This window comes from Corvus hawaiiensis, chromosome 3, assembly GCF_020740725.1.
Source record: "Corvus hawaiiensis isolate bCorHaw1 chromosome 3, bCorHaw1.pri.cur, whole genome shotgun sequence".
Taxonomy (NCBI): Eukaryota; Metazoa; Chordata; class Aves; order Passeriformes; family Corvidae; genus Corvus; species Corvus hawaiiensis.
In genome coordinates this window covers 16,826,541-16,853,856 of record NC_063215.1, presented here as the reverse complement: position 1 = coordinate 16,853,856, position 27,316 = coordinate 16,826,541, and positions in this window count along the sequence as shown.

Sequence of the window (27,316 nt, the reverse complement as noted above, 5' to 3'; positions counted from 1 at the left end):
CAGTGTAAGGAGGTACTTAAGCACACACTTAACACTAAAACTATTTAGCATATAGAGAGAGCACATACTTGTGCATGAATGCATGTCCCTAAACACACACAGCATTTCACATTTTCCAGCTCCTTAACAGCAGACCTCCTTCCTTCCTGTCTTACCATATCTACATTGTTCTTCACAACATATTCCAATCAAAGCCATGTGATGTGTTTGCAGTAACATGGAGGTATGGCCTTCCTTGCTCACACTGCATCTTACTGTACATCCAGCTTGGCAGTTACAAAAATCATCCAAGGCTTTGGGCTAAAATTGGTGTCAAAGCATCGCCGTGCCTTGCGTTTACTGTTTGTAATGAATACTGTATGGGATTTACCTGCAATTGTCACGGACAAGCTACTACTAATGAAATCTGAGCTAGTGTTAAAAAGGAGAGGACTCCCTTAGTTTGTTTATCACCTCATTAGCAAAATTAATTAGCAAAAATACTTCACCATGACAATCACAAATGAATCCCCAGGCTACCTGTTGCAGTGGGGATCCTGCAACACGCATATATCAAACCAGGAGTCCCGTGGAAAGGAAATATATATGGACAGACAGATTCTTGATAGCTGTTTCAGAGATGTTTATTTCTCCAGCCGCATGGCCGGGGCTCTGCCCAGGAACTGTTCCAGTCACGGGACCAAGGGTCCTTCTGCCCGCGCAGGGAACACAAACCAACCAATGGGAACGAGGCTGAGCAGGGGCAGGGAAACCCCGTGTCTGTGCCCTCAGGGCCCCTCTCCCAGGGCTCCATGGCAGGGGAGGGACCCCAACACCTCACCCGTTTTATTTTAATAAAAGGAGAATGAAAACAACTGGATAAACATAACAAGAACAGTTTCAAAACAAAACAAGCCACCCTCCTGAGTCTTTAAATGTCCAAACAGATTCTGTGGAACATCTTAGGGCTGACAGAAGGGAGACAGAACTCTGAGCATGCTTTGTGGGGAAACTGAGGCAGGAGAAGGTTTAACTTCTTCCCTCCCCCTTTTCATCCCCCACTCGGCATTGGAAAGGGATTTTTGGGGAAACAATTGGCAAAAGCATGGTTTTGTGAGGGAAACCATGGATGAAAAAATGGATTGGGAATACACTGGGGGTAATAGGACATAGGGTAAAAGGGAAAGGTGGGATTAGGAAAGGGAAACTGTAGGGGGGGCTTACAATGGAGATACTGTCTAACATGACTACGATTTTTTGCATATATACTGCCTTTTACAGGAACACCATCAGGCCCAGTGACCTGCGATGCTTGTAACCCTTTTCTCCCTAGTACAATATTAAATTCCACCACCTCTCCATCTCCCAAGCTTGGGATGCATTTTTCAGGGTTATTCTTTTTAATAGCAGTTCTATGCACGAATATGTCTTGCTGGTTGTCACACCTTGTTATAAAACCATAATTTTGCTTAACATTATACCATTTTACTATCCCTAAGGTCTTAGTTGCTATGATCTTTTCCTTTTTCCGAGTGGCTGCTGTTTTCTGTCTCGCTGCGTCTTTGCTGTCTCTTTCGGTCGCTCCCGTGTTGGAATTGTCGGGGCTGCTGGTGCCTGCGCGCTCTTCCCGGGGTCGCGTTCGGGGCTGCGCGGGCCGGGCCGGGCCACGCCGCTCAGTTCTCCGTGCGTCGCCTCCTCTGGTCGCAGCTTCGCTGCCGCTGCCGGGCGCTGCACCCACGTCTCGGCCGGGCCCCCGAGCGATGACTCCCCCGCGCCCGGCTCCAGCGTGCGTCTCGGCTGGGCGCGGCTCCGTTCCACCGCCATCGCCGCCAGCCGCCGCCCGCGCGCCGCCCCTCTCGGTCAGGCATTCACGGGGCTCGCTCCACCACGCGCTGCACGGGACCATTCGGGCACCGCCGGGTCCCGCCGCGCCTCGCTCCGCCACCGACACTGCGGCTCGCGTGGCTCCGCCCGCGCGCGGGAACTGCCTCGCTGCTGCTCGCAGAGCGCTCGGTGCACGTGGCCTGGGCCGCACGGTCCCTGCGCCAGGCTTCCCTTCGCCAGGACACAGCTGACATTGCTCAACAGTCTCGGTAACTAAATAATATTCACGAAAATATTCTTCCATCGGCATATATTTTGACTCCAGTATTAACTGTGTCCAAACGGTTTTCCAAAAGCCCTTGGTAATAATTAAATCCCAAGAAACATAGAAAAAGTTCTTAAACAACCATGCCAGGAAGTGTTTCAGTTCTTTTTGAGCTTGAATCAAGCTAAAATTTACAAATCATTGTTCAAGAATCATTTTAAGTTTAAGATAAATGTCCATATGCGGCTCTGAGAGCCAAGAGTCTTCCCACGGTTCCTCCATAGTTTAGATACGGAATAGCAAAGCAAAACCAAGAAGAGGAATCCAAAGTTTCCAGGGTTTACTCACACAAATCAGTCGCTTAGGGATCGGGGATCGTTCTGCTCACAAATCTCCACCATTTGTTGCAGTGGGGATCCTGCAACACGCATATATCAAACCAGGAGTCCCGTGGAAAGGAAATATATATGGACAGACAGATTCTTGATAGCTGTTTCAGAGATGTTTATTTCTCCAGCCGCATGGCCGGGGCTCTGCCCAGGAACTGTTCCAGTCACGGGACCAAGGGTCCTTCTGCCCGCGCAGGGAACACAAACCAACCAATGGGAACGAGGCTGAGCAGGGGCAGGGAAGCCCCGTGTCTGTGCCCTCAGGGCCCCTCTCCCAGGGCTACATGGCAGGGGAGGGACCCCAACAGCTACCTACCTGTAGATTTCCTTTTCTGGAAGGACTATTTTCTCCAGAATTCGAAGTTAACTGAGGCAATAACCCCTTTTAGGTTTTAATTGTCTATGTGCCCACAAGGATATAAGGAAGCTTTGAAAATAAATGCAAGTGCTTGATGTATTCACTGCCTGCAATACTTTGCAGAGCTTCTTCAGAATTGAGCATTTCAAACACAAGGATAACATTCAGCAGTACAAAGTCTTCACAAATTATTAACTTCTAAATTTTGTACTCAGAAAAATATTTACAATCCTCTACTGAATAAATGATAGCATGATGCTAAACCAACAAAAATAGAGCAGAAATATGTAGATTATGGACTCTCTGGGCACCCTTAAAAGCAAAGCACAATTGCATTAATAAAATGAAAAGGAAATTTGTAAGTAGAGTCAAGACTCACACAGTAATACCAAACAAAAATGTGTTAATTAAATGCCAAATCAAATTGGTGCAATTTTTAACAAGATTTTAGGTCTTGCAATGATTTGCTTATTCTGCTTAACAAAAGGAGAGGAGTTTCACAGCATGGGAGTTGAGAAGATAAACACCCTAAAACCGACATCATCTATTTAACAAACAGAGCTGAGAAAAGAGTTTTCATTCAGCTAATAAATAGGTATTGTTTTCTTTAAATATTGGTGAATGTGCACCAGAAACAAAGAGAAAATATTTCAGTTTTACTGCCTTATTTCCAGCCCCTTGCCACTCTGTTCTGTTGCAAAAATTTTGGCAGCTGCTAAGCAGCCAGCAAATGCAAGTGAGTGACGTTCCAGAGAACGGGATGACCTTGCCACCAGTAAATCCATGTGGACAGGTTGGAAGAAAGCTCATGTCTACAGGGCAAGACAGACAGATGACAGTTTTTTCCCAGGGTAAGACAACTCACTTGGTGGACACAACAGACAATCTGGCTACTGCATCTGTAATCCAGATGGTCATTAGTATTTGAGAATGGCTCACTATTACTGAGCCCAGTCTAGTTCATTTAATGTAGATGACCTTCTTTGCATCACCTCCAAACCAGACAGTCACTTTTTGCCTAGAGGACCCCCAGCTTTAAATATGATGAGTATTAAAGAACCCTACCGCATCCAGACCCAGGCATTTAATATGTGCTGGTATTTGTGCAGTTGATAAAACATACATCAGGAATTTGTATTGTATTGTAATTTCAGACATACTAACACACTCCATGGCAAGTTTCCTATGTGCATAATTTGGGTATAGAGAGGGGTTTTTTGTTTTGCTTTGTGTTTTTGTGAAACCATTTGAAGTTCACATTTTCAAGAGATAAAAATGGGCAGAGTTTCTCTAAGATTATCATCTGAAAAGCTGAATCTTAAAGCTCTACTTTAAAAAGCATGCAGAGAGCAAGATTTCAGAGGACTGTAAGAGCAAATAGGAAAACACTGGATGCAGAACAAAACCCAGTCTTTTCTCATGTTTTGATCATTACTATTTGAAATTAAAATATGTATTATGTTTTGGGCAAATAATGTATTAGAAGATTTGGGAAGGGACTAAAACAAAATCTACCTCAACCTGTCACCCCAATAGTTTTCTTTGTAGGTACGTAGAAACACAATTTGGAGACTAAAAATCTGAAACATTTTTCTTTGTTTTCCACCGATTTTACAGTTCACTTGACCACTACAAGTATCTCAGCAGATTTGAGAGTTTACCCTCAAAACACTTTCTTTATTTCTGTAAGCATTTATGCAAGTTTTTCTCCGTCATTGAGATGGGAGATTTAAAAAATAAATAGTTGTATCTGGGTCAGTGTTTACAATTTACAGCACAGACTTACCAGAGAGATGTTGCAGATGTCCAGAAGGTGGTATTCATCTGAAGAATAAGGTTGCACTTACGGTGTCCTACAATGGATATCCAAAAATTGAGATCTTTGCCACTTATTTAAATAGTGCCGCTCACTGAATTTAAGTGAAACACCATATTGTGGATAGAACTCTTGGGAAGGATGTGCTTTCAGTCCTTATAGATTTTTCAGTATGACTTGGGATTAGTGTCATAACATACTGAAAGATATTTTTGTGACTAAGATTTAGGGTAGATTTACATAGAATTCAAGAGACCTAAACAACTAAGATATATCTCCAAGGATATATTTAGGCTGGTTAGAAAGGTTTAAGCCTGACTTTAAGGACTTTAAAACTTCAACCATTTTATTTATATGAGAAGTGAGTAAATGCTACATTATTTGCATGAGAAGGGTATAAAGTCTCAGTTGCATCCCTAGCTGTGATGGCTGCTCCACTGCGGTTCACTGAATGGCAGCAGTGACACACAGGCAGCTGAATACCAAAACAGCTCTGTTAGCTGATCCTACCACACCCTTGAAAATGACACAAGGCATCATATTCAGCCCAAAATCAAGTTAGTGGTAGTCTTCTCCATTTTAAACAATTGATTTTTATCCTCTTCAACCTACAGATTTAAAATTGCTTCTGCCCCTACGCAGAAGAAATCTCACCTGATTATACACTGGTCTTAGTCTGTCCTTCCTGTTGAACGTGGGCCACTATTCAAAGCCTGAAAGATTCATGGTACTGGAGAGAGGAAGAAGAAACAAAAAGGGTCCAGATTTATAGCCCACTGCCAGGAAAAACCCAGAAATGAGGTGTCCTAAGTTCTAACGTTCATTCTTTCAGGGATGGCAGGGATGGCAAATGTTTTTTCATCTAATAAGTTTTTGGATGCTTGAATAGTGCAGTATGAAGTCTAAATGCAGCTCCATATCTCAGTTACCCCTCTCTACAAAGCAAGAACACTTCCTTTCTCCTGCCCTTTATCCATCCTGACATTATATTAACTTTTTCAGAATGGGAATTTTCAGGCAAGGACAGCTCTCTGTAAAAGCCGTGTGGAGAGAGTTCCATTTAATGAGGCCTGTTGTATACCAAAGACACCTTTTTCTCAGCTGCAGACTCACATACCTTGCCATTTGATGTCCTAGAACTAAATCTCTCTATATACCTAATATCTGTTCTAGGAAAACAAACAAACACACAAAACAAAACAAAACAAAAAAACAACAACAAAAAAAACCCCACAAACCAAAAAACAGTCGGAAAATCCTGGCTGTAGTTACCTACTGTGTTGATAGCCCTGTTCCCAGCAAAGCCGTGTCGCGCAGCAGCACAGCTGCCACCTCCCCGCGTCAGCTGGGCTCATTGTCAGGCAGGAATGCCCCGGGAGGCACAGCTGATGTTTGTGTCCTGCACAGATGGGCGCTTCCCTTCCTGCCCTGGTGTTTGCTGGAGTCCCGAGCAGGGGCTGCTGCGGGGTGGAGCTGAACCATCTTGTCCCCCAGCCATCCTCGTCCTCCACCATCCTTCTCCAGTGCCCTTCATCAGGGGAGCTCTGCTGCCTTTCTCCATTGGACACTGGCACTAGGGTGACCTCAGCAGCCTTGAATTCCTTTGCAACAGTCACCAAAGCCCCTTTAACATTCTTACAAGGTCAGTTCAGAAACCAGCAGCAGCAAGATAAGGACATTCCCCAGCTGTCAGTTACACATAAGAAAAAAACCCAAAACCACAACTGTTATAAAAATGAGAGAACTCCAGCACCGATGGATTTCATTTCACTTCTCTTTACATCCCTGACTCCTGTCAGCATTTCTGGAGTTTCAAGAGGGGGAGCTAGTTAGCTAACAGAGTCCAAGCTGTTACAGAAACTTCCCTTGGCAGCAGCCCACAGCTTTCAGATTTTAAGTGAAGCAGAATGAAAACGGAGTTCACAGCTTCAGCTCATCCCCAAGAAGCACTTTGTACAGCATTGCTGCTCCTGCTTTCCTCATAAACCTAACTGATTATTGAAGATATCACATAGACACAGCATGAAAGCTGATTATGTCTTGACAAGCGAAAAAACATAAACAGAATTTTTAATCATGAGACACACAAATGAGCTTGGAAAAAAGCTTACGAATGTATAATATACAAATCTAAATAACCAAGGGAATATAACCTTACATACAGAATGACCTGTGACTGAAATTTTTGCATCAAAGATTTTAACACAGTACATAATTTCATAAAAGAAATGTCAGGGAAGGAAAGTCACTCATATTTATTCAGATAAGAACTTTTCTTCTAGCAAAATGAAAGGCATTCATTTGTCCTTAAGAAACATGGAGGAGTCCTGGGCCTTTGCAGAATCTTGTACCAGTTAGATCATTATGTGGAACAGCAAGTAACTATTACAGCTCTTGCTGTCTTTGAGTTTTCATAACAAAGCTCAAACATAGTCCCTTTGTGTGGTTTATCTCTCCATTTGCTATTCTTCTTCCTTAGTTATATACTCCCCACCCACGCACACACCTGTGTGCTCATCTGCTGTCAGTGGCAGAGCCCTGACTGCTGCTCCCTGGGCAAACACTCACACAAGCGTGCAGCACGGGCCAAGGGCTGCTGTAACCCCTGGAAGAGCTTGCTGTCAAACAGCATGCAAGGTTTTGCGCAAGATCACTCTTCCACTGTGCCTTTTTTTTTTCCCTTAGATATACTCTTTTAATTGAAAACAATGTGACAAAATTGCCAGTTTTTACTTCAATGGCTGGAAGCCTCCAGCAGGCTACAAGAGTTATGCTGCATTTGCCCCATGCAATTCTATCAAGCCAGGCAGTTCAAATGGCAAATTACTTCTATAAGTCCTTTTTCCCACCAAGGTCTCAATCTAAACATTTAGGCCTGGCAACAGTGGAGATGTAAAAGGCTCACTCTGTGCTCTGAAAGTCACACATCTCTTGTTCTAAATTCGTGTTTATTTCTTGTTCTTGCTACAAAGCGATGCTGTGACAAGTCAGGTCCCACTACATGTAACTGCTGCCATACACTGATCCCATTCCCCTATATTCCATTTCTGACTCTAGCTTTTCTAAACACTGTTTCATGGCCAAAATCTTTTGCTCTGCTGAAGCACGTAGCAAATCACATTGCTGTCATCAATGTCTCTCCACAATTCTGCAAGGAAAAATTGCCCTCAGTTGTTATATTAACTCTTGTTCTTTGTAATACTATTTTCCATGAGGAAACAAATGTTTTATTCTATGGCAAAACTGATGCTATTTATATGTGTCTCTTGGTAAGAAGGAAATGTTAAAATCAGTGGAATCATTATCATTAATTTCTTTCAAGTCTTGACTTGGAATTATGAGGCTATTAGGGATTATAGGGATACAGGGAAAGTCCCAGAATACTCTGGAAACACAAACTTTTTTTTTTTTTTTTTTTTTTTTTTTTTGGTGTTTGCATTATTTTGTGTTTTCCTTTCCTTTCTAGGTTTTGAACCTTATGATGTAACTTTCTGCTTTACATGTCAACTGCTTTACATATCAACCTTCCTCACTTAGACACATGTCAAAAGAGAGTAAGAGCTGATAGTTACTTGACAAGTAATATTTTTATATGCTTCCCAACAAATTCCACTTCTGGAATTTTGGAGATACGAAGGTATAAGCAAAGTAGATCAGTTCAGAACAATCTGGACAAGGCTGGCCACTGTAGTCATTGCATCCTAAATCCCTTTGGGGCTTTCAACTGAAAGCATGAAAAGTGAAGATGCTTCCATTACTCTTTAGCTGATTTTGCAAATATTAGTCACTAGAAACATTCTAATAATAGGGAAGGTGGGGTAGTATATGACATCTCTGAAAACAATAGTAAAGCAAGAGTAATTTAAATAAACAACATAGTAAAGCAAAATAAATATTATTCATTTTTAAAATATTTTACCATTTGCATTTTATTCTTGGAGACAAAGCACTAATTTTTGTGTTTACTAGCAAGAGTAATTTAAACAAATAACATAGTAAAGCAAAGTAAATATTATTCATTTTTAAAATATTTTACCATTTGCATTTTATTCTTGGAGACAAAGCACTAATTTTTGTGTTTACTTAGGGCACCCAGTGATCAGTGTCTATTAAGGTGATCATGGTTTGTTGCAGAGTTGGAAGATGCAAAACCACTTTATTCAGTCATAATGCTTAAGCATGAGGGTGCTTGGCTCTCCTGGTTGACTGAACACAATCCTGCTCTTCTGTCTGGGGATGCAGTGCACGGTTGTATCGCTCTCCATGGGCGCTTGTGAAGTGCTGGGGAAGAGGCAGGGCTCTACCTTCATCTGACAGACCTACTGGACAGCCAAGTTGACTGTATGGCAGCCTTTTCATGCACACTGCAGCTGCAGAACCAAACAAGATCAGAGCTCAAATGGAAGCATGTATCAACTGAATCTTTGCAGGTTACATTGTGGGTAGATATAATGAATTTAATCTTTTTTCCATAGCAAATTGCATCACTATGGTTGCACACCATGGCCCACAGTTAAGAAGCAAACTCTGAGCTTTTTATGAATTTAAAATGAGAAGCAATCTGAATCACTATTGTCTAAAATTTTTCTGAACTAGAATTTAGTATTGCTCTTACCAACAACAGGTAACAGGATTGAAACCAGTGTATTATTTCATTTGCTGTTAAGAGCTCCCTTCTTTGGGAAAATAAGGCTCTCAATTTCAGCTGAACGGATTCTTTTAAGATAAGGTCTGTGGTGGCCAATTGGCCTGTGGCACAAGGGACAGAGAGAGCTCTTGGTAAGACAGTCTCTGTTGCCAGAGACTTACTGGCCAAGGTTAGGGTGACCAGAAAGGCTTCTCCCACAATGCATTGTTCTGTTAGGTTAATCTACTCCAGTTTAGCTCCCCCGGATGGCTGTCAGCCTCTACCCCTTGTCACTCCCCCAGAGCTTTCCCATTGGTCGCCATTCCCTAGTCCCGCCTTTTCCCCACCCTGGATAAAACCTCTGAGTTCGGCATTGTTCTTGTATTTGCCTCTGCAACCTTCAGCAGTGTTGCAGCAATAAATGCTCCTGCTGGAACGCACACAAATGCCCTTCTCGACTCTTTGCTACCACTGTATTACTGAACCCACCCGTGCTTCTGAGGGTGCACACTTATGCCCCACAAAGCTGGGTCAGAGACAGTAATAAACATCTAGCAAATCACATTGGTTTATATTTATTTGATAGTGTTTTCTGCTTTGATGAAGGTACTTGAAATATGAAGCTAGCTGGCAGTGGGGGTAGAAATGCAGCTCATCATTCATTGTTGCCATGGGTGAAGACAAGAACTCTCTAGGTTCTGCAAAAGGGCACAGTCCCTGTTCAGGATATGAAACCTCAAATGAATTAATTTGGTACTCAGAAGATAAAAATCTTCCAATTCTTTGGTATGGGAAAGGCATCTGAGTATCTGCTCCCAAGCCTTTCCTTCCTGTACCTCAAATCCTTGTGCTTGCAAAATGCAACCTGTCACTGACAGGACAAGAAAAGAGTGGTGTCCTTTGTTCACAGTGTGGTGTTTCAAGGTGATGTCAGTCCTGGTTTCAGCAAATAAAACTGGTGAACAAAGCAGGGGAAGCAAAAACATGACCTGTAGAAAGGAAAAAACTTTCAGATTATTCTGTGTCTATTTTGCTATGATTGCTGCGAATGATTCCTGAATTAATTCTGAGCCTGCATGGTAATAGCATGGGAACAAGTAGGGGTTGAGAGTAAAATAAAGAAGAGGGGCATATTTTGAGGACAGGTTGTTCTTTTCCAAGACTTTGGGCCCCAGTAAGACCTGTTTGGAGTCATGAAGAGTCATGCAGTCCCCTCTCTAGTGGTTTCTCCTATGACACACTGCTCCAGGGTTGTTTACCACCCCATTCCTCACTTCTGCTGCGCTCACCGCAGCCAAAGAACAGATGCCATAGCATATAGTCCACTGAAGCTGATTCACTTCAACAATTCCTAAATACTTTCTCTATCTTGTCTCTAGTTAAAGTTATCTTTTACCACCACATTATCATTTTCTTCTGTGATAAAAATACAAAGCCTAGTAGCAGTATTTAAGACTTGCCAACAGAATCTTTACTCATTTATAGAGAATTTTGTAACTCTTCTGTTTTCTTCCTTTTTGTTTGGAGTCCATGGCTTTTACAATTATATCAGAATGAGGCCATCAACTGAACAACAGTGGACTTGCTAGCTGAAGCCTATGAGCTTTGTGGTACTTGTTTATCAGGCTTGTGATTTCTGGCAAAGAGGCAGCTGTAGAGTTTCAATTAAATCAACAGATTTGCACAGAGCCCTAATACCTGACCTGAACTGCTCAGTAGTAGGAAAATTACTGCATTCCTTTTTTAATTCCTTACTTTTCTCAGGTCTTAATATAAGTAGGTAAGAACAACTTCTTTTAAACTCATGGACTACATTCCATCCTCCCACACCAATCATAAGATTTCCATGGAGCAGTTCAAAGTTGTTCTACAGAGCAGTTTGCTTGATCACAGAGGGGACATCTACAAATCCAGTCTAGAATTTTCAACTGATTTGAGGTGGAACTCTCAAATATCAGGGAGTTAGGTGTCATGTGACTAGATATCCAAACTCCTCTCTTCACAGGTTTTGGCTTCTGACAGCCACCTTCTGGCCTCTGGGAGCTGTGAATTTGTCAGGACATCATGCCACTTAACTGTTTCACCCAGGGACCATCTTTGTATGACAAATGCAGATCAGGGTTGCTTTCTTTAACTTTGGGATTTCTGCTACTCTGGATGAGTCATGATGCACCACAATTTTAATTAACTCATTAACATATTTCCCTTATGCTTGCCTAGCCTTTACCTATTAAAGAGATGGGTGAATACCCCAAATGAGTCAAAAGCCCACTGGCATTTTGCAGAATCCTTCACACTGCATGGATCCTAACAAAAACACTCTACAGGCTCAAATCATCATTGGTGTTTCAAGCTGAGCCATCATAAAGAGGATGTGGGGAATCACAGACTCACAAAATCATCAGGTTTGAAAGAGACCTTCAAGATGATCCAGTCCAACCATCAACCCAGCACTAACATAATCACCCCTAAACCATACTCAAAAGTGCTACATCCAGACACCTCTTTAACACTTCCAGAGACGGTGATTTACTACCTCCCTGGGAAACTTATTTTAATTCCTGACCACTCTTTCAGTGAATTTTTTTCTGAATATCTAATCTGAACCTCCCCGCGTGCAATTTAAGGCAATTTAATCTCATCCTGTCACTTGAGACATGGCAGAAGAGAGCAACCCTCCACCTGGCTACAACCTTCTTTTGGGCAGTTGTAGAGAGCAATGAGGTCCCCCCTGCGTCTCCTCTTTTCCAGACAAAACAACCCCAGTTCCCTCAGCTGTTCCTCATAATACATGTTTTCTAGACATTTTATCAGCTTCATTGGCCATCCTTGGACACACTCCAGTACCTCAATGTCCTTTTTGACATGAGGGGAGAAAGCCAACCCTTCAGATGACACTGCCATGGTTGCTACAAGACCAGTAGTCAATCCTATGGCACGTTCTGTATATGGTGTATGAAAGGCAGTCAGCTGTTCGGGAAATACCTCCTGGAGCGTGTTTGTAGGTACAGTACCACATTTCCACCTGCCTGGGTGGCACTGTGCTAATTGCCAGCTGGCTGTTGAATTATGTACACAAAAGGTGTCTTGTGACTGTCCGTCAATGATGTCACAACTACGTCAATAATCTTCAGTAAATACACAAAGTTTGACTTTTATCCTTTCCCTTACAATTTCCATTACATAATACCTAAGAGACTCTCCAGGCATTGCATTTCTAAGGCGATTAGTGCATTTCTTGTGCAGCTAATGTCGCTTGCCCTCTGGCTCTGTGCCTCAAAGCTCCACAACCACTGCAAGTGTTAACCCTCCAAATAGCACTGCTTGTTGTGCCTTCTGCCTAATCAAACTGCTTCATAAATGTCTTCCATGGAAATTGCTTTACTGTCACTCTAAACACAGGAAAATACTGAGAATAATTACCAAAAAAAAATTTTTTCCCCTCTTATCTCCTGGTAAAGAACATGGGAAGCCTCCAAGTCAAAGTTAGTTTTGCTGAGAATTCACAATTAAAATCTTAAGTCTTCTCTGTGTGAAAAAATACTTATTCTCTTTCTCATAGAGTGGGATTAAATTGACCATGTTTACTTTGTCTCCTTACAGAAGGTACAAGCAGACCAGAATCTGGAGCAGTAACAGTAAAACCTCAGAATGAAATAATGTGTTGACTAACTGAAGTGCTGGATGACTCTCTGTGGTAGCAGAAAACTACATATTCCAATTCACTTACTGCCAAAAATATGTATATAAAAACAATGGGACCAGCATGCTGTTTCAGCTCAGTTATAGGGAAAAGATCTGCAGTTTCCTTACCATCACACCCACCTTTCTGCCCTATCTTACTGCTCCAGCAAGCCTTGGGTTTGCTGTGAGTTGTCTTGTCACAGGTGACAGGGCAAGACATGTGAGACAAGATCCATGCTGCCTGACTTTCTGGGGTGCAGAGGTCTTATTGTCACTGGTAGGAGGGATAGAGGAAAACACAATGTGTCATAACACCTCAGGTCTTTGAAAAGTGGATTTGAATGTATTATAGTACAAGAAGGCAGCTGGGGAATTTATTAACCGTGATTTTAGAAAATTGAAACTCTCTTTTATAAAGCAGTTTTTTTTGGTTTTGAAGAATTAAGTCAGATGTGAGTTCAGTGCTCACTGACTGGATCTCCATTTTGAAATAACAGCACAATCCCATGTCATCAAAGAAATCTTTTTCTCATTCTCTACCAAATCTCTGCTGAACCTGAAATTTGAGCCTACAGAATGCAAAGAGTTTAGATGTCGAGGAATATAAATGAGCATTGACCTCGAAAGATTCTTCCATAAGATATGTTCTGAAACACTGATGCTTTTTTTCCAATTTTTAAATTTTATTCCTCCTGTTTTTGGGGTAGCAGTCAATTTTGCACAGTATGTCTTTCACAATGAGATGTATATTTCAATATTTGAACAATATCAATCTCTTAGAACTACAATCAGCCAAACTAACTGCCATTTTGTGAGATAAAACTGCCTTCTTTTAAAACAGAAAGAGAAGATGAATACTTTTACATTCTCAGTGGCAACTTCCCAGGGTTCTGGTTTTCTTCAAACTCTTACAAGGCAGCACCATGTGGTAAAATCAATGCCATTGATTTTAACATATGCCATTACCTGTGTGTAAGGATTACTTTTGGTAGCAAAGGCTCAAAGGATTACGACAGAGCCAATGCCAGTTGACTCCAAGATGGACCTGCCACTGGCCAAGACCAAGCCCATCAGCAACAGAGGTGAAGCCTCGGGGATAACATAATTAAGAAGGGGGAAAAGGTGCACAGCAAGAGTCAGATGAGACAAATGAGAACATGTGAGAGGAACAAACCTGCAGACACCAAGGTCAGTGGAGGTGGAGGAGGTGCTCCAGGTGCAGGAGCAGAGATTCTCCTGCAGCCCGTGGTGCAGCCCATGGTGGCACATGGTGCAGCAGAGATCCACCTGCAGCCTGTGGAAGGCCCACACCAGAGCAGGGTGATGCCTGAAGGACGCTGGGGCCTTGTAGGAAACCCAAACTGGAGCACTCTGTTCCTGGCAGCACCTGTGACCCCAAGGAGAGAGGAGCCTTCTCTGGAGCAGGTTTGCTGACAGGAACTGTGACCACACAGGGGACCTATTCTGGAGCAGCCTATTCCTGAAGGATACCCCATGGGAAGGGATCCACTTTGGAGCAGTTCATGAACAACTTCAGCCTATGGGAAGGACTCACATTTGAGAAGTTCATGGAGGACTGTCTCCTCTAGAAGGGATCTCAGGCTAGAGCAGGGAAAGTGTGTGTGGAGTGCTGTCCCTTAGGCAGAAGGAGTGGAAGAGACAAGTGATGAACTGACTGCAGTCCCCATACCCCATCCCCCTGTGCCATTTGAGGGCAGGAGAGAGAGAAAATGGGAGCAAAGTTGAGCCCAGGAATAAAGGTGGTGTCAGGGGAACGGGTTTTAAGATTTGGGTTTATTTCTCATTACTCTTCTCTGATTTGATTGGCAAGAAATTAAACTAATTTCTCCAAGAGGAGTCTATCTTGCCCATAATGGTCCCTGGTGACTGATCTCTCCCTGCCCTTATCTAGACCCATGAACCTTCCATTATACTTTATCTCCTCTGCCCAGCTGAGGAGGGCAGTGATAGAGAAGTTTTGGTGGGCACCTGGCGTCCAGTCAGGGTCAACCATCAGCAGTTTCTTGGTCAATCATATTAAAACAATTGTTCATTTGTATTTTATTTCCTTAATGCACTATTTAAAAATTATATTATGTTCCAAGATAGTTCTAAGATAAACCAATTTAAGATAATGAACCTAATTCTTCCTTTTGTTTAACACGGCTTAATGTTCCTCTGCTAGAGATAATAACATTTTGTAGGTGACAGCTACTAACTTCAGAGGCACAGGGTTTTGAAACAAAAAGAGCCTTCCCATTGCTAGCTGCTGGTATTGTTTCTCTTCTGCCCTTCCCTCAAAGTTTTGCCATGCAGATCTCCTTTGGAATGTACTTCAGGAACACAGTATTTCACTGGCAAGTTTATCACTCTGTGTTCTGTACTGGATTTTTTTTTGTTTTGTGCAAGTGAGTATTAGGATGCAGAGGCCATCCTGATACCCTGGCAGGTGTATAATATGCCATGTTACAGACAATTGTAGTATTTGGATAGCTAGAATGCACTCACCTTCAGACAGTAAATTCCCTCCTAGCTGAAAGGTTACTTCTGCCCAAGGAATGGTGGAAGGTTCAGCTGGCAAAATATTCTGATCAAACAATTTTTCTTTCTTTTAAACTTTAAATATCTCTTGGAAATAGTGACCTTCGTTAAAATTCTGGTTGCCCTGCATCACCCAGACACTTGTATCACTAGTACCTTCTGGGCAGATTTATTCTATTAACAGAGAAGCCCAAAACTTCCCTGACCCAAGAATATCAGGGCAAGCATGCAGACAAGCTGCCTTTAACACAGATTGTTCAGGGCTTCCCAAAGTTTCCCAGGCCTGCTACTGAAATGAGCTCCAAAGTCCTAAAGGTCAGATAGAAAAGGTGATCTAGGTCAATTATACCAATTTCCTGTCTGCTCACTAGGCAGACTCACTCTTCAAGGGTTTCTAAATCTGTGTCAGCCAGGAAAACGAAAATGTTTCATTCTTTTCCCTTCTTTTTTCTTTGTCAGCTCTATTGTCAGACAAAAAGCAAGCAAGATTCACTCTTGGTGGAAAATCTAATGATCACAATGTGCTATGTTATGACAAAGAAATTAGTCTTGCTGGCCTAATTTAGTTCATTTACTTTATACTCCCTTCCAATTTGGTACTTTACTGCAAATTAATATATAATCTGGATATCCAAGCATCCTTCAGTCTCTGTAATAGTCTGTGCTAATAAACTGAGACATAATAAGATGTTTTCTGCATAACAGCTAAAATAAAGCAACTTCAAGTAGCAGTATGTTGGTAAAAGTAATTCTCAGATCTGGTACATCTCGTTGTTGGAACTGCCAACACAATTTGTATAGAAATAGAAAGCACTATGTGTCCCTCATAATCCCAGTAAAACACACCTCAGTAGCAGGTTTTAAGGAACCTGGAGCAGTTTTTTCCATATACATGACACTCTTGTATTTACACAGACTGGTTTCCTTATCAAACAGGCTTGACCAATGTATGAAATCAGAGTGATTCCCCATGGTTGAGCTAAGGCAGGGCTAGCCTATTTTATTACTTGACTTATTTTATTCTCAGCTGACAGGACTACTACATAGGATGCAAAAAGCAGGGGACAAATGTTAACTTCGTGTGACATGTAACAAACAAAAGAGCAAAGCAGGGCAGAAGGGGAGATATGGGACATACTGCATCTGGCAGCTGCATATCACCAAAATATTCTACTACGTTCATTTCAAGATTTTACAGCAGTTTCTGAACTGTACTAAGCTGATCCTATATTTTTTACAGCTAAGCTTTCAGAATTCATTTTCAAAATCAGATACAGGCATGGTAATGTACTGCCTTGAAAGCACTTTACATAACTGCTTCAGTAATTTAGTAGGTAACTAAAGTGATATTCACAGTGACTCAAAGCAGCTAACAAGGAATCCATTTAGAATACCATCTTTCCACTTTCACAAGCATCCATGGAGCTATAAAAAATCTGTACTGTAATATGCTTGTCAGGTGACTAATGACCAGAATTAATTTGTTTTCACATCCCAAGATTCCTTTTCTGTTTTATCAACATTTAATTAAAACCATTCAAACCCCTTTGTAGAGTGCAAGTAGCTCCACAAATTCAACTACTATAAAGCCTGTGAAAACAAGTAATAATGAATCTGGGTGTACAGTGGTATTTGCCACAGCAATAAGATCTGTTCTTGATCTGAGCTTCCAGCTTTAGGCTTATCTCTGAAAACAGCGACACTTTTCAGGATAGACTTGAAGCATAGGTGAATTATCTTGTTCAGGGATATGGTCAAACAGAAAATGATTGTTAGCATCTTTGGCCTTATTTTCTGCTGTCAATTTCAAAAGTTCTTTTTTTTTTTTTTTTTAATTTCTTTGGGGGAAACAATTTCACTTTAAAAAGAGTGAGAATAATAAACTGATTAGGTAGTGAAGGTCTCCTGATTCCATTCAACAGCCATTCATACTCTGAGGCTTATAGTGTGATGCAAACATTGCAGCCAAAGGTTACTGTGCAACTTTGTCTCAGTGGTAGCACTTGGGAAGGTAAATTTGCCCTCCCTCCAGAAAACAGTTTGATATAACAGTTTTCACACTGCTATTGTACTTGCACCTGTATTACCATCCGTACTCCAGCAACATGTTCTCATCCCAATGAGGATCCTACTGTCTCAATAATGCAGAGACTCAGCCTTTGTTCCACTGATTTTGTGATGGAGAGGTCTAAACAGAAATAATTTTCAAGAGCACCTGAGTTAGAATAATGACCTTTTTCCAGAATGTCAGCTGTAATGATTAGATTCAAATGACGACCTGATACTTAGAGAACATACCAGTTCAACGGCTGAATTTGCTGGCATGCCGTTAACACGCAATGCCAGCTTTGTACAATAGCATTAGAACTACCAACTTGTCAAGTATTCATCCAGTCAGATATTCACTTTTTAAGTTCCTTTCTTTACTCTCAGTATTATAGGAAATTAGGAAGGTAAGCTCCAAATTACATGTGCATTTCTTAGGATGTTCCCCAAGGAGTAAAAATTGAGTATCATCACCTTAAGTTCATAAAGAGGGATTTAAGGCAAATGCAGATTAAATCAGTTCTCAAAGTTCAAGCAGAATATTTGCAGTACAGATGGGATTTCACCCAAATTTCTTGAGTTCTCATCCAAAATATCATCTCTCCATTTTATTTTAATGATTTCATGTCTGGATTAAAAGCTCTATTAAACAAAAGTTTTTGTCTTTTTAATCACATGATAACACACTGGAACCTTCTGCTAACAGCTTTAGGAAAAAATCTTACAAATTGGATGCCTTTTTTGTATAATACGGGAAGTTATATGATTTAATTCAGACAGCTACAGCCAACGTTTCTCTCATGAGATATTTACATCGGGTTTGTCTTGCACACATTGTTATATCTCTGTACAAATATGCTTCCTACCAGCAATGATGTAAAGTGTTAAAAGATGCCAAGTTATTGCTTAAAATGTTGCACCAATTCCCAACATTTGTTCCCTGGAGATAGGGAAAAGTCTGGCATTACATATCACTGTCTTCTAAAAATGAACATCTTGAACAAACAATCCCAGGGAAGTGCCGTGACTGTTGTGATGTCTGTAAAGCTATTATTTCAGCAGAGTAGCAATAGGAGCTCCAGCTCCACAGATTAGGGTTATATCAACCCTGTAAAAGTGAATACAAAGAAACAGAACAAATAGGGGTTTGTTTAGGAGTACTCACATCTCTGCAAGTCACTGAAAGTCAAGTAAAGTAATGATTTTCCAAAACGGACTCAAAAAAAAGTCGAGTAATTTACAGCTTCTTGTCAAATTGGCAATTTCATATCCTCTCTAAGGAAGAACACGATAATTTCTTCTGAATTCTAGGTCAAACAAAAAAATACTACTTAACAATGCAATACATTTTACATTGCTAAAACTAACTATCATAAAAGTTGAAGGGGGCAATCTGATTTATAATTTTTAGCTAATTAGCTATTTTTTAGCCATCTAATGAAATAACACAAAGAAAAATTGTGGCAAAAATCTGGCCATTTACACAAAATATGGGGTTTCATGTTGATCTGAATTTTATTTATGCCTAAGGAAATGAAACAAACAAACAATACACCCCACATCTCAAAAAATGAAAGTCATTAAAAACAACAAGAAGAAAAAGTCTTCCTTGTCACAGGCAATTTGGCCTCAAAAGAAATTGTAACAATTAACATAAAGGGTATTGTCTTCAAATAGAATAGACATATCAGTTTTCCAAAAGGCTTGGCCCACACAGAAAATTGTTAACAGCTAAAAACAATCATACTTTAAACAAGAAAACAATTTTTTTTTAAAGTTCGAGTACCTCACTGGAGGAATGGAAAAGACCTTTTTTATTTTTTCCACTATTTCCCATCGAACTTTTAGTGATCTCTAACTTAGGAACTATTTGGTGAATTGCTTTCAAACACCACAAAATTTACCTTTAGATTTTACCAAGAGAAAAACCTGGCAATTTGCAAAGAAAACATATTTTTCCAGCCTAAATTAAAGGATGATGATGACTAAAATAAAATTTTTCAAATGTTGCTTTGATGCACACCTTAAAATTGGACAGGCTTTTCCTCCTCCATGACCTACAGAAAAGCCTGTCATAGCTCTCTTGGCAAATGTGGCACTCTCTGAGATTCAGCTATGTGACAGTGATGGCATTTCTGCTTTTCCTTTGTTCTTTTTGGTTCATTTATTGTGTTACTAAGACCATATAGGGCCCATTTTTGATTGCTAATATATTATTAATCATAACCTACCAAATAATTTGAAGAAAAATTGTATCTATCACAGTAAGATCAACACTTCTGTCAGTTGCACACCGCACTTAAACAGAGTATTTTCTCTCCCAAATATCATATCTAATATTCCCACAATTTCTTTCAAAACTCATGCATTATCCCACTCCTGAAACATAAATGCAATGCAATGGGAATATAAAACTGATCAAGAAACGCCTTGAATTGTTCCCTGCAGAGTTCTGTAGAGCTGTGGACACATGTAGGCTCTGTCATTTTACTTCCCCCTTTGTGTCCTCAAGATTGGCCACTGTCTGCAGGTCAGGCTGCTGAAAGGGCAGGTTGTTCCTTGGGTGCCACACACCAGCATGCTCCTGCTCCCTCAAAACTCTCCTATTATCCATGCAATTAGTTCACACAGATCAGTAGAAAACATCATCCTTATGCCAGAATAACTAGAGTTTGTTTTCACTCTAGCAGATGCTGAATTTAGCCAGTTAAGGCTTCTGGAAATTGGGATAGTTTTGATCCACAGGCTATGATATAAATAGAGGAGCTTAATTATTGACCTGGACATGGAGCTGTCACTTTAAGACAACAGCAATGCTATTATTACAAGAATGAAAAAAAAAGAAATGAGTAATAAAACCATAGAGACATCATGATTTTCCCACAGTGAATTTTGTGACTTCTCGTTATGCAGAGGACTAAAGAAGAAATCGTAACATTTTAACGTTTTGTGTTCTTAATGTTCCAACATTAAGTACAGGGGCACAGATACAGCAGAAACGCCACTGAGACTGGCACAGTTCACAGGTCAGTTTGTGCTTCAGTTAAGCATCAAGATATTTTTAGAATGAATAAAAATGTGCCATAAGCATGTTCTGATTGATTAAAACTTCATAGCTATAAGTTTCTCTAGTACAAGTACTTCTTACTTTCAAAAATGAAATTTTAAACAGAAATTGTTGGCATCAATTTTACTTCACTTCTTCAATATCCCTGTGCAGAAACTTTTTATTGCTGGGGCTATTGATCAGTGATTTCCTTATAAGTTCATTCATATGCTTGAAAAGAACTTTTTACAGCATAGCAGAAAATATAAAAATACATGACATGGAAAGCAACCAGGTGTAATGGTAACAACTTTGACATCTTTTTCCAGACAGGTGTTTCTTCTCTATGAGATAGACTTGCAAGTTTTGATGGTGTTTAATATTAAGATCAATCAGCTTCCCAAGGGTTAGAGCTAACCAGGAAGCAGTTACCAAGGGGAAGCTGTGATGCCATTTGTGATTTGCCATCTGCATGCTGCCTGTGGGGCTCTGCAGCAGAAAGAGTCATGCAGTGCATGTGGCTTGCAGAGGGTTGGACAGAGGTAGCCCCAGAGCAGCTTTCCAGTGATCCTGGCTGGGGAAGTGGCTGGATGTCAGGACAAGATATCCTGTTCTCAGAACAGCAATAGCTCACAACTGCAGCTTTTATTAAAGACTGTTGCTGAATTGCTGAAAACTAAGCATTTTGCTTGCTCTGGCAAAAAGTCAATGAGTGAAAGTAAAACTGCACACACACCCCCTTCTATTGTTCTGTTTGGAAACCTTCCATTGCTTAACAACCCTTTTCAATGAAAGGTAAGAAATGATGAAAATAATATCCTTATCTGGGGATTTGATAACACTCATTTATACCTCACCTCAAAATATCTACTGCAAAAATCCAGGTGAAAATTTCTTTTGTGAGATCTTTAGTTCTGCAATCATTATCACAATAGCTTTCAGCCCACCCACCTGGAATTCCTGAAAGAACTACCAGTATTTCATGCCGAAAGTCCTTTTTACAGAGATCATTATAACTTACATATTAATGAACTAATTTAATAGAATTATTCTGCACAGTAAGTCATACCACAGCTAACAGTCATATCAAAAGGGCTAACTTCTGTGTCTCTGATTATTTTGCAAAATCCTTAATCTGTGCCTGACAGGTTCACTGTAATTTTGCTTCTCCGGGGAAACCTTTATCTCCTGTACAAGTTCAGACTCCCCATTTTCATTATCTGTACAATGTGTTGACATATGATATAACCAGAAACCGCACAGAATAGCAACCCTGAATGGCGGGAGAACGTCTCCCTGTTTATATTACATGAAGGTTGATTTGATGGGCTGCAGCAATTGCCTCTGAGAGCAGACATAAGAGCAGCCTGACTCTTTCAAGTTGACACTTTGCAAATACCATGCAGGGCTTGCCACGGCTGCATGCTTTGTATCAGTTGCACCAGGAGATACAGTAAATGTCACTCCCTAAAACTGCACATTACTAAATTAGTCCTGGTGTCAATTGTTATCTGGCAGCGGTCAGTTGCCAAGCCAGCAGTGTATTTTCAAGGGCTTGCTGTTTTACTGTGAAAAAGCACAGGCCCGAGAGGTCTGAGCAACTACAGACGTGGGCGGCTGGAACACGTGAGGATTGCCAAGCGGCACTATTTTCTTTTGCGCTGCCTAATAAGGCAACTCGTGTCATTCCCTGGGTGCTTGCTTACAAACAGAGAACCAAATTTGTCCCTCTGTTGTACTCTTCTATAAGCACCACTGAGTGTAACCAGTGGCAGAACCTGGTCCGAAGGGCACAACTGCAAAAGCAAATACAGGGTGACACAGCCCAGACAGAAGACATACTTTTCCTGATGAGGAGATTACTGTGAAGTGCTAAAGCCCCACCTCTGTTCCCTAAAGAACAAAGTGCATTGCAACTTAGAGGTTTCTTATTCTTCTGTACTTTAACTGTTGCAGAAAATAAACTTGTCTAGGAGACATGCACAAAAGCTGGGCTTATTTTATATTTCATATATACAATATTTTTTTAAGGAGGTCATAGAAAAACTATCACTGCACATCTTCGAATGCTGTTTTCATAATATTTCCTTTCTGAGCATAAAAATAGTCCATACAACCAGAAAAGCAAAAAAAGTACTGCTTCAAATGACTTGTGTCACTAGAGAAATTTTCTGTTTATGTTTAATTAAATTAAAATTAGTTTAGTTACATATCATTTATTTGTTTCCGTGTTGAATCTTAATTTCTTCACCACATCTTCCTTCTCCCACGTATGGTTAACTATGGTTTCAACTTAAAGACCAAAGTTAGCTGATTTACAAGACACATTCAGAAGACTTGCCATAGTGCCTTGTCTTCATCAAACATTTTTACAAGAATATAGAAATAGTCATAGACACAGGCTCAGGCCCCTCGCCTTCAGCATGGTGTAAAATACCTCTTGTAGGCCAGAACAGGAGAATCTTTTTCCTGTATTAGATCTCAGTCTTTATACTTGCAATTAGGATTAAGTCCTCAAATTATGAGGTTTAGAGATTTGTAAAGATATATTCAAAGCCTATCTTTAGTGTTGGGAGTGGGGAGCTGTGTTTTCTGTAAAAGCCCTAGCCTTGGCACAGAATCTTAGAGATGATTTAGCAGCCAAATAGGAAATAACAGATGTATAATTTTACCCTCTCTGATTTAGACAGAAGATAATGGGTCTTAGAAACTCAAAGCCTCTCTTTAGCCACAGACCCTGTTCTGATCTCCTCTCCCAGTTTCCCCAGTCCCATATATCCTTAACACCTGTTTCACACAGTAGAGCTGTTGTTCACAGATCTTCACTTCCAGATCTGGCTTGTGGGTCTGGGCCTTGTATGATTGCAAAACAGACCTCCACTATAATTCATATTCATTTTTCTGTCATAGCAAAGAGGAGTAAAAGGCTGGACAAGGAAAAAATTTACTGGACTGGGAGAGTGGACCACGAGGCTGTGATACTTGACACAGAATAACAGGGGCAATTTCAGAGCAGCACATTACCACATTCCACCGGGATGCTGCAGGCAGCTGGCTCTAGAGCCCTGAAATGTTGGCCTTCTGGAGGAGTTTGTTGTTTGCTTGGTGTCCAGAAAAGATAACAAAGACATATAAATCCTATTTCTCTCTTACCTGGTGTAAATCTGAGTTTCCTGATGCCAAATGAGATGCTCCAAATATACATCAGTGCAACTGAGTCAATACAATGAATGGAAATGTCCCGCAGGTAGGTGTTCTTTTTTTCCAAGAGTGTTAGAAGATAGCTAATTAAATAGCTGACCTAAACAATAATATCTTGTGAAACATTTATGAAAAATAGAGAACCTTTTGCATAAACGAATAAAACATCAGAGTGTTACAAATCTTCAGAGACGCCCACTGCCTTCTTCCTGGAACTGTTCCTGCTGCTTTATCTCAGGATTTGTGACTGATACTTGCTAGGGTGCCAAATCTATCATGGGGATATCCTTGTCAGGGAGAAGAGATGGAATTAATGGTGTTATGAGAACTTGTGCCAAGATATAGATGTCCTAAACAAAGGGAGACTTCAAGAGTTTAGACAGGCAAATGGCTTTGTCTAACTACACTACCTTCATTCACTTTCTCTCCAGACATGTTCTCTTATATGTATTTTGAACTAATAATGCTTTGAAACACTAAAAAGTCTTATTTTCTTTTGCAACCCTATTTAATTTTAAATAGGCTGAGGGAAATAATTTAATTGTAAATAGACTGAGGGATGTGTCTGTCACAAGCACCTACTGACTTAATTTCCTGAAGTTCTCAGGGTTTTCTGAGCTCTTATTGTACATAAATAGGGAAGGGAGAGAAAGGCTTTGCCTATTTTTGTTGAACATAAGGAAGTTTTGTAATAGCCATTAGTGAGCAATGGGACATCATTCCTTCTTACTTATTCTTAAAAGAGAATAGCATGGCCCCGTTATTATGGCACAGAGTTGGGATGGAGATATTATTCCCACACCAAACTTCTGTACTTTTATTAGCAAGTTGCACATACCTTCATAATCTTCGAAGCAGTACAAAGAATAAATGTGGAGAAGGAAAAAAAAACACCTCTCACAGATACAGCTTTTCAGAAAGTTTCAACGTATTGTATTGAGACACAGACTGAACTTCCAGTATAGCATTTTGAATCTCAGCACAAAGGGACAGGAGAGAAAGAGGGGTCCCCTGTTCCCTTTTGGGAAAGGTCAGTCCTGATCCCATTAATTTCACCTCAAAAATGTAAAACTATATTACAAGCTTTTAGGACCTCACAAAAATTCACAGATCTGTAAAGAAGATTATAAATTGTACTTCAGTAAGTTTGTCCTGCTCTTATCCTAAGCCTCAAGAAAACTTGATTCATAATTAATATTTGTTTAATAGGAACATTTATTAAACAATTTTCAAAAAAAATTACAATTATTAAAATATGTGTTCTTCCATCATCCCTGTGAGGTGATACCAGTCTAACTTTGTAACGAGGAAAAAAGGTGTGAACACAGGGGTTAAGATACTCATGCCAAGTCAGAAACTAGCACTTAGTGGTAGAGCTTGGAATATAAACCAGACCTCTCAACAGCCAGCACTTTGCTTTAGCCACATATTCACTCTTACGTGTACTAGGTGGCCAAAATAGAAGGTGGTGTTTCTCACTGCTTAATTCAGTAGTCACTGGCATGGCAGGGAGTAAAGCAGAACTGGCTTTAGTGGGCCAGATTCCCTGTCAAGCCAGTTTAAGGCCATTTACTTGTAGAAGTTATTCTTAGTTCGTCCTGATGCAGCTAATAGAAGAATCAGACGCAGTTAGGATAAGGGTATTTCAAATAAACTTTTAAAGTCTCCATAAACCAACTTTACACCTCATACATAAGGATTCAAGGACTTTGAGGGACAAGCAGAGGTTGACATTTCTGTGTTCTTTTTGGCAAATTTTCAAACATTTTGGTTTGTTTCTTCAGCTACACAACTTAAATCACACCCAGTTTGGTTTTGCAATTCTCAGCCAATAGTGATACAAATTTTTTTTACAGTTTCCCAGCTTCCCTCCTGACGTCTGGTATCATTAAATTAAGAAAACTATATCCCATTTCCCCTTTCAATTATTCTTGTCCCACCTAGTACTATGAAAGGATAGAACATGCAAACCCAGGCTCAGTATTACAAATCTATATCCTATTTAGGAATATGCACAAAACCAGCATGCCAAAACACACAGGCAGTAGAAACAGGGAGCAAAGCAACTCCTGCACTGCCAAAATACACACAGAAGCATTCCATTCATGATTCATTCATCATTACCAATACACATATACAAACATGCAGGGAACTAGCCGTCTTCATTTTAAATGATTCTTTGCTACCATATTCTTGCACAGATGTGTGCTGTGAATGTGTACTGGAACAGGCATGTTTCTTCCATAAGAAGCTTGTGTACACATTACAAGTGTATAACAAGCCTACTTCCATGAACATGCAGTTTGGTTTATTTTAATAACCTTTCATGGTGCAGACACCAATTCAGTGGTCAGTAACAGAAAGACCCAGTGACGAAGGAAAATATGAAATTGTCCAATTTGCACGTCTCCATACATCAAGAAAAAAATAAGATTCACATTTCCCAGTGCTTCTTCCCATTCACTTTTGGAAGATATCATGAAGTGGATTCTTCTTTTTTCTTCAATACTTCTCATTTTTATTTATTTTCATGATGGATCACAGAGTAAGTGATCCCTTACTCTGTAACCCTCTCAAGTAACCCTTGAGATACTGGTAATCTAATCCAATACTTTAATGATTTTTCATCTATGCCAAATGAACACATTTAGCTCCAATGAATATTATCTAAATCCATTAGATAAACAAACTCAACATATTTTAAGTCATGCTATGTAAAACCTGCCGTAATTTCAATTATATTGAGTCACTGGTAAGGTAGAGCTTAAAATACCTTTTAGGAGGTAACAAGTGTTGCTGCTATGTTTTCTCTGCTAGTCTCACAGAAGTTCATTCCTCAGAGTTGAACAACGTCTGTATCTCTGACTGGACATAATTTATATGCACCTCATAAGTATGCATTTGAGAAGATTTAGATTTCCTCTATGCAGTAGAATTAATCTATGGATTGTTTTGCCATATTTGGAAAATATAAAAAATCACAAAAATGCCAGAATGCTTCTAGGAATTTCCCTTCTCCCTGCCTGCCTGCCTCCCTGTCTTTTCACCTTCTTTTTTCACTTGAAAGGTGGCTTTTAACTGCCGAAATTGTAGAACCCTACCGAAAGGATGAACATTCATGAGAAAGAAGATGGAGAAATGACCAGCAGTCTCTCTGGCCTAATCCTGCTTCACTTCTGAACCTTTTCTTTCATGATGTTGTCATGGTTTAGAAATGGTGTTCCCCCATTTAGTGCTCCCACTGAAACACCCCAGATTATGTACTGCTCTCTCACTTGCCCCCCACAGCCCCCGTGGCAGGATGGAGAGGAGAACTAGCACAAAAAGTTAAAGATCATGGGTGGAGATAAGAACAACTTACTGGAAACAGTGATGAGATAAGAAAATGAACAGTAACAACAACAATACTAATAACAGAATTTAATGTTATGCAAGAAACTAATCTAATGTACTAGAAGCAATTTAGCAGTAACACAAAACCAACATTAATGAGAATTTTTTTGCAACATGGGGTTTCATGTAATATAATTTCAGAAGATA